This window comes from Miniopterus natalensis, chromosome 7 (assembly GCF_054644295.1).
Source record: "Miniopterus natalensis isolate mMinNat1 chromosome 7, mMinNat1.hap1, whole genome shotgun sequence".
NCBI classification, from domain to species: Eukaryota; Metazoa; Chordata; class Mammalia; order Chiroptera; family Miniopteridae; genus Miniopterus; species Miniopterus natalensis.
Window position 1 is genome coordinate 9,588,553 of NC_142087.1, and position 9,491 is coordinate 9,598,043.

Below are 9,491 nucleotides of genomic sequence, written 5' to 3' on the forward strand. Positions count from 1 at the left end.
GACTGGCACCCCTGGAGCAGTGCAGTGCTCAGCCTGCTCAGTTGTACACAGTGCTCCTACCTACCCACCTCTCCAGTCTCATTTCTTAAATTCCAAACACCTTCCACAATGGTCTTTTGTCAGCTACAGGGTCACCAGACGTCCTCTGGCCTCTGAGATTTTGCATAGCCTGTTCCCACTGCCTGGAAGACTCAAGCATCCGTCCATTCATCTACCCATCCACCACCCATCCACCCACTGTCATCCGTGCATCCATTTTTTAGCACGTGCAGGCGCGCACATGGACACACACACATGCACACACCCACCTCACTCCATCCTTTAGGTCTCAGCTCAGACTCCCCCTGTTATATGCATCCACCACTCCTATGTATCTCATTTGTAGCCTTATCACAACTACAGTCACATAACTATCTGGGTGATTATGGGCTTTGATTCTGTCTGCCATAGGACACTAAGCCCCAAGAGGGCAGGACAGTGACAGCACTTACTGCTTTTCCCTAAGGCCTGGTACACAGTAAGTCCTAAACAACCCTTCCAGGGCCCTGACCTAATCAGCAGCCCCCTTGCTCAGTCCAAGGACACGGCCTCTCCATCTCTGAGCCAAGCAGGCCACCTTCTGGTGCTGACCCCAGATGGCTCTTGTTTGTAATAAGCAGCATGGCCCATGGGTCCCTCCTGCAGAGTCGTGGATGACCTGGTAGCTGGTCCCAGCGTAAGGGCCATGAGAGGAGATTATGGCAAAGCCAGTGATCACCAAGGCCCAGCCTATCCATGGGCCAGTTAGGGTACCCTGGGCCTGGCAATGGCCTTTGGAGAGTAGAGGTAGCTATATGTCCCTGTCCAGGAAGGTCCTATTCACACGGAGCAATGGGGGTGGGCGGTGGACCAGGCTTCCTGTCCAGGAGACACTCTTTGAAGGAGAAATTAAGGTTCAGATGCCAAAAGCAGCCTGTGCACAGCAATTATTGGGGTGTTCTCCATGCTGTGTGGGAGCCCAAGACATGTAATTGCTCCAACGTCAGGCAGCTATTTTCAGCCCAAGAGGTGGGACTACTCCCTCCATCTCTAAGGAGCCCTTACTACTTGTGAACCAAGGTCCCCTCAGTGGTTCTACTTCTGCTCTAGCTCAGAGCCTGGCTCTGGACACAGCTCCCTGGAGCAAAGACCCCACCACCTAGGGCGTGACCAGGCTCTCCTGCCTCTGGGGTTTAGGGAGAAAAAGGATTCTTCTATCAACAGTGTCGTCTTCCTGAGCCCTTCCTGTGCACCAGGTCAATGCAGAGCCACTCTTTCACGGATTCATGCCTGTAACGTTCCCCTTATGGAGAAGAGGAGGAGGCAGAGGGTCAGGGAAGCGCAGCTCACAGTCACACGGGGCCAAAGGGAGGAAACCAAACCCTCTGATTTCAAAGCCCAGGCTGGTGAGTACAGGGCTGCCCCACTCCGCCCCTGAGGCCAGGAGTAGGAACCAGCACTGCTGGAGCCCTGCTGAGCGGCCAGGCCTGTGCTGGCAGCTGGCGTGGGGAGGAGCGTGGCTGGAGAATTGACAGCAGTGACCTCTCCTTCTTAAGCATCAGAGGCCCTTGGGTCCTAGGCCAAGCCTCTTCTTGCTGATAGAAGGGCTCAGGGATCCAGAAACAGGACAGGAAACATTGCCCTGGGGGTGGGGCACAGGCAGATCTTTCAGGGCCATATTAAGCGTAAATTTGCTTCCTTGCACTCTGCTTAAAACCCTCCTGTGGCTCCACACTGCTCTTAGAATGAAGTTCAGAATCCTTCTGTGGCCTTCGCTGGGGCCGTCAAACAATGGCCCATGCAGCAAACCTGGCAGGCAGCCTGAGTCTGTATTTAATTTTATTGGGACACATCTGCACGCACTCATTTACGTATCGCCTATGCCTGCTTTCACCCCAGAACAGCAGAGTTGAGTGGCAACAGAGACCTATGGCCCACACAGTCTAAAATATTTACTCTCTGGCCCCTTACAGAAAAGGCCTGCAGACCCCGGTCTTCTAGGTCCTGCCTGGTGGGTCCTGCCCACAGGGCTACCCTTGCATAACTCCCGGGAATTATGCAATCCTCCTGTGAGCGGCTTGCTCCGAGCTGTGCAGTGCGCAGCCTGCTCTGCCAGACCCAGCAAGCCTGTCTTCCTGCCTCTCCCGGTTCATCTCTGGCTCTCTGAGCACCTTACACAATGGACGAAGCTGGCTTGGCAGGGTAACGGGTCTCCGAGGCTCAGGGAACACAAAGAGGAGGCATGCTGTGCCCGCCGGCTCGTCACCACCCCCTCTCACTGTCCACACTCAGGTCTGCCCCCTGCCCCCAAAGCCCCAACCCCCAGGCGTGGCCATCAGCTTGTCGGAGTGACCCATCTGTTCTCACGCATTTGTTCAGCTGTGGCTTCAGGCGAGTTATTCCTCCTCTCCGTGCCTTAGTGACCCCATCTGTAAAATGGGGTCACAACAGCGCCTCTGTTCGGCTGCTATGAGGATTAACAAAGACAACACCTGAGAGCTACTACTATCATTTCTTTTAGAAACAAACATAAAACACAACCGCTGAGCTCCTGCCTGGTCCCGCCCTGTGCTGGGAGCTGGGAATATAACCACGGACATCTTGCATTTCTCAAGAGCTCTCAATGTGCTTGTAAGACAGAGGCCATCTCTCTCCAGGGGACTGTGAGTAGTTGCTGACTCAAGGAGCACAGTGAGGCCACAGCCGATGTCTCCACCCTCCACCCCATATAGGCAAGAACCCATGGCGACGACAGCGAAGAGGTGGCTCCCGCCCTCCCCCTGTGCATTCCTGCTCCTGGCACCAACCCCATCACTCTGCCCACACCTCCCTGGCAATCTGGCAGGAACCTGGGCCAAGCAGGGCCATCTGCTCCCCTCCGTCTCCAGCTGTAGCGAGTGAGGCTGAACAGGCCCATCTCGGCAGGAAGCTGATGGTGGCTGCCTTGGCCTGGAGAAATCACCGCTGACAAGCTTGCGTTTTCTTCGCAACCTGCCCCTCTCTGGCCCACGGAGCAGGCTGCCTGACCTGGAGCTGGTCAGTGCAGCCAGTGTGGTTCCTGCTCCTGCCTTGGGGGGACGGGGGCAGCAAGACAGAGGTGTCTGCCCCTGGAGGTGGTCCTTGGGCAATCTCCACCTGCAGGGGCACCCTGGAGCTGAGCTGCTGCCTTGGCCACATGACTTGCACAGTCATGTTTGTGGGGTACCCACTCACCAAGCCCCACTCCCTTCCCATCTCACTTCCTTACCCACCCAGCTCCCCATAATGTCGCCTCTCCTCACTCCCCTCCTCCTCCCGTCATCCCACCTCTCTCTCCAGTTACTCACTGATTCAGTTACAAAACAAAACAAAAACTGAGCTCTTCAAGGCCTTTACACACACACTTTCTTCCCATTCTTAAGCCATCAATCTCCTCTTCATCCTTCAGATTCCAGCCAAAATGTCACCTCCTCTGAGAGGCCTTCCCTGATCACCCCAATCTCAATCCAGTGGCCCGAGTTATTCTCTCCCACAGTACCTTGCATTTCTGCATTTCTGCTTCATAGCGCCGCCTATCACACTTTGTAATGACAGGGTGATTAGTTAGTATAGAAGAATTATATAGTTATTTGTTTAGTTTTTTGGGCTTCACGAGAGCAGGGACATGTCAGTCTCATTGACTGGTGTGACTAGTGCCCACCATGGAGCCTGGCTCATGGTAGAGACACAAAGTATATCTATTGTAGCGAGAGCACCTGAAATTTACTCTCTCAGCAAATCTCTAGTACTCAGTGTATTATTATTAACTAATAGACATCATGCTGTACCTTAGATCTCTGTGCTTATTGGTCCTGCGTAACTGAAACTTTGTTCTCTCTGACCAGCATCTCAAAAAAAGGCAACAATATGAGGACGTGGATATGTTCATTGGCTTGACTATAGTAATCACTTCACCATGTACATACATATAAACATCATGTTGTACACCTTAAATATCTCCAATTTTTATTAAAAAATAAACATTTAAAGTTTTTTTTAAAAGAAATATCTATTGTGTGAATGAACAAAGGAAGGAAGAGCTGAAGGGAAGAATGGTCCAGGGCTCCCAGGGCTGCTTGTTCCTGGGGCCATGGGACAGTGGGGACCCGTCCTCCTCTTGGGGACACCTGCGTAGACCTGTGGATATGGGGCACCACAAGGAGTGTGACTCGGGGGCTGAAAAGCAACTAGAGTGGATTTTGTGCACAAATGAAACAGCAAATAACCCCCCCCCAGGCCTGCACCGTCAATGCAGCCAGACCCAGCAGCTGGCCCGAGGCGTCCTTCGGCCCCACTCCCAGGCCCGGGCACCTGTCGCCTTCCTCCGGCCCGGGATCCAAGTCCTCACTCCCCCGGCCCTGCGCACTCGGTTGTTCTTTCTACCACCCAGCACTAACTGTGTGCCAGGCACGGTGCTGGCGCTTTACACCCAGCAAACCCTTAGTTCTCCTACTCCAGTTATGAGGGTTAATCACCGGCTATTATTAATTAACTGCCTGCTATTATTCCCCAATTTGGGAAGATCTGAGGCTCGGGTTTGAACATGTGAATGACTTGCCCAAAGGCCAGAGGCTGAGAGTGGCAAAGCTGGGATTTGAACCCAGACCCGGCTGCCTGCAAAGGCTGAATCTGAGCCAAGGAAGGGAAGGAACATGGCAGCAAAGGGAAGCGCAGGATGAGATGCAGATGTCAGTGTGAAGAGAGCCACAGAGGTGGCACAAGGCTAAAGGAAGGCCAAGCGCACTGCCTGGCTCAGTGCTCTAGACCTTGCATGGTTATAAAGACACCAATCGTTAACAGTCATCGCAACCACCTGGTCAGTGTCCAGTGTCGTTTGCAGACGGGGCTGCCGAGGTCAGCACTTAGCCTGCGGTGTTACGGCAGGTGAGTGGCAGCTCTGGGGCTGCCCGGGCAGCCTGAGCTCCAGCCCGTCTCTGTCTGTTTCCTGCCGCTTCTCCATCCTAGGCAGGCTACAGCCCACCTCTGCTTCCAGGGTCTCTGGTGGCCTGCCTCCAGCTGCCGCACCCACCCACTGGGCAGCACGTCCTCCGTGGAAAAATCCTGACCACCCGGACCCCATTTCCTCCCCTCCTCAGGTCCCATGTCTGCTTTGCCCAGCGTTTCACGGGGTCCAGCACCTGCAGCCTGGTCAAACCAGCTCTCAGGCCCACCATTCCCCTCGCCCCCTCCTAGGGTGCTGTCGGGTGGCAGGCGGCCCAGCCTGCTCCTTGGACAATGCCTGGAGCACCAGCGCCCTCTAAAAGCAGCCCTTTTATTCTCTCACGTCAAGGTTGTCCTGAGTCCTTAGTGCGCTGTACTTCAAAACCACCCCACTGAGCAATTTCAAATTTTCCACCCACCACTGCTCCTCCCTGGAGCAGAAATAGCCAGAAATAGCTGCTTCTAGGGAAGCGTAGCCGCCCAGAGCTGGGAGTGGGGACTCAGTCAAGCTTAATGGTGGCTTCTGCAGTGGCTGGTACAGCCGAAGCAGTTCACTCCATGGTCCTCCCCCATGGTGGAGGGTGGGCAAGGAAGACCTGGGCTTCCCTCAAAGTCAGATGCCCAGGCCAGGGGGCCAGGCCTTGCTCTTCCCCAGGGTGCCTTCTCCAGGGCCCATCAGAGAAGAGGGGTCAGACACTAACAAGTGTTGGAGAAGATGTGGGGACATTGGGACCCTCATGCACTGCTGGTGGGAATGTAAAATGGTGCAGCTGCTCTGGAAAACAGTCTGGTGGTTCCTCCAAAAGTAAATACAGAGTGACCATAGGACCCAGCAATTCTATTCCTAGGTATACACCCAAGAAGAATAAACACATATGTCCACAAAAAACTTGTACACAAACGTTAATAGCATTATTTACAATAGCCCCAAAGTGGAATCAACCCAAATGCCCATCGATGAATGAATGAAAAATTAGAATGTGTTATATTCATACAGTGTGGTATCAGTGAAAGACTAGACAAACAGATCAATGGAACAGAATGGAGAGCCCAGAAATAGACCCCCATAAATACAGTCCACTCTCATTCATTACTGGTGGGAATGAAACACGGTACTTACAGAACTAAACATATGTTTACCATATAATCCAGCAACTGCACCCCTTGGTGTTCACTCAGAGGAGTTGAAAACTATGTCCACATAAAAACCTGTACATGGGTGTTTATAGCAGCTTTATTCATAACCACCAGAGCTTGGCAGTCACCAAGATGCCCTTTAATGGGTGAATGGATAAGCTGTGGTACATCCAGACAATGGCATATTAGTCAGCGCTAAAAAGAAGTGAGCTATAAAGCCATGAAAAGACATGAAACTTCAATGCATATTATTAAGTGGAAGAAGCCAATGTAAAAAGACTACATAATGTATGATTCAAACTATATGAGGTTCTAGAAAAGACAAAACTACGGAGACAGTAAAAGAATCAGTGTTTGCCAGGAGTTGGGGAGGCAGGAAACAATGAAGCACAGAGGATTTTTAGGGCAATGAAAATACTCTGCATGATACCCTAATGATGGATACATGTCATTATATATTTATCCAAACCCAAAGAATGTACAACACCTAGAGCGAACCCTGATGTACACTACAGACACTGGGTGATTATGATGTGTCAATGTAGTTTCATAAACAGTAACAAACCTCCCACTTTAGTGGGGGCTGTTGATAATGGGGGAGGGAGGCTATGCATATGTGAGGCCAGGGGGTGTATAGGTGTTCCTTCCCTCAATTTTGCTGTAAACCTACAGCTGTTCTAAAAAAAAAAAAAAATTAAAGCCTAAACAAACAAACAGAAAAAAATCAGGGGAGCCTATGTACAAAGTAAGCTTCAGTGAATCTTCTTGAGAAATGCACAGTCTTTCTGAAACATGGGGGGAGGGGAGGAGACACTTCCTAATGTGGAGCAAACATTTAGATACTACATTTCTCAAAGGGTTGGGGCGGGGACTGCATTTCACTCATCTAACGTGGAGAAGATGTGTGTCTGTAAGGTTTATCCACTAAAGCTGCAAAGACTGCGTCTGTGTGCACTTCCTCCTCCCTCTTCCTCCCTCCCCTTCTGCAAGCTCCCCCTGCCCCCTCCCATAGGCATCTTGCCTGCCCCCATCCCCACTTTCGTCCTGCAGTACTTCATCGCAGGGCCTCCAGGCAATGGTACTGCTGGTCCAGAAATATGACCCTAGAACTTCCCCACTCCATCTGTGAGCACATTGAACAGACCTCGACTGGGCCAGGGCCCTGTTCTGCACTAATTCTGCTTCCAGAGTTCTCCCAGCTTCTCCCTGCAGCTTCTGCACAGACCCAGGACCTTGGTCTCCCTCTATCCCCACAGAGCCTGGCTGCCTGGGAACTCTCCAAGGTATCCGCTCTTATCCCAAGTCCTCTCTCTCCCCAAATGCCCTGCACTCCCCTCCTCTTGAATTCCTGTTGCTCCCCCAACCTCATCTCTCTCACCTTATTTCTCTTCTCCATTTTTAAAATAGCCCAATTATTTAATATCTTCAGGCAAGTAATAGATAAAAATATTCCCAGCCCTCCAGGTAGGAGCTGCATACACACAAACGCTAAAATGGCTTCACAACCATCATCATAATATGTAATATTGCCCTGGCCAGTTGGCTCAGTGGTTAGCATGTCAGCCCGCAGACTGAAGGGTCCTGGGTTCGGTTCTGGCCAAGGGCGCATACATGGGTTGCAGGCTCAATCCCAGGCCCTGGTAGAGGCACGTGCGGGAGGCAATCAATCACTGTGTCTCTCTCACATCAATGTTTCTCTCTCTCTCCCTTCCACTCTCTCTGCAAAGCAATGGAAAAAAAATTCTCAAGTGAGGATTCAAATATATATATATATGTGTGTGTGTCTATATATATATGTGTGTGTGTATGTGTGTGTGTATATAACATTTACTGAGTATTTTTCAAGCGTGAGGCACTATGCTAAGATCTTACATGTCTCATTCCAGTTAACCCCCACAAAACCCCTGTGGCTTAGCTGCTATTAACTCATTCAGCAAAGAACTTCTGTAATTTGTTCAAGCTCACTTAGCTAATAAGTATTGAGACTGAGTTCTAGTTTTAGGCACAACTAGTGACAAGAGATTCTCACTCCAACATAACCAAGGATAAAATCCATTCCAATGGATATTTAGGCGGAGAAATCAAGTTGCCTGTAGGGGGGTAAATTCCTCCTGCTCTCACCTGCCCACTTGAAACCTTCTGCCTGGTGTCCCTGGTCCTGCTCTGCTGTTTCATAACCACCCCCGCCCCCGCCCCCGCCCCCGTCCCCCTTGGCATTGCGCTACACGGGTCAGGGGCAAGTCCCACTCCGGGCTCTGCTCGTCTAACCCAGGGAGTCAAACGAGATTTGAACATTTTCAAGGTAATCACCCGAAAAATTGAAATCAGGACTTATATCTTCCCTATCAATGGAAAACATAAAAGCAAATAAACATAAACTTCATTACACAGCATAAATAAACAGAGAATTCAAAATCACAAAGTGAAAAAAATAACATAGAAGCATCAAAGTTGCAAAGCATGAAACCAGACGAGCAACACCAAGCCTCTACTCCAGCGCCGCCTTCAACCGCTCGCCCTCCACTACAAGGCCGCAGGGGTTTGGTTGCGGAAAGGACAAAACATCCAGTCGTGTGCTGCTTACGGGAGAGACATCCCAACAAAATAACAAGAGAGATTAAAAATAAGGGCATGCTCAAGCGGAAAACAGCAAGTGCAAACACACACACACAGACAAACGGGTGGCAACATTATTGCTGGGATGCAGAAAAGAATTCAGGGCAGAAAGAGGAGGTCATCAGCTTTGGGCTGGTTTTAAAAAGATACTTCAAAATGGAATCGTGAGCAGAAAGCAGAGCCGGGGTTGCCTGGGGCTGGCGGTGGGGCGGGGAAAGGAAGTCATCCTCGGTTAGGAGACTTAATGAATTGCATCATCAGTAAAGCAAAATTCAGGAAAACAAAAATCAGTGTGTAAGTCAAAACCACAATTTTTCCCAGTAATCTTTAGCTCGTATACACTCTAAGGAAAAGATCAGAAAGGGGACAGAGATTTATCGACAAAGATGTTCACATCGTTTATGATGGAGAAAATATGAGAAGCAGCCCCAAGTCTAGGCCATGGGGGACTGGTTAAGTAAGTCGTGGAACATCCGAGTAATGGAACATTCTGAGGATGGTATCTTGCGAGGGGTTTTCAACGACACGGGGAAAAGCTTGACAGATAATATAGAATGGAAAAACGAGATCAAAACTGTACATTCAGTGCCATCTCCTTGGGAAGGAAATGCTCATTACGCACACACACTTCTCATTGGAAAAATATTAATACTAACTGTGGTTATCAGTGATTTTTATTTTATAGTTGCCAGAATTTTCCAAACATTCAAAAGTATGTGTGTGTTACTTTTATAATCACAATTTTCCGATTTCGCTAAAAA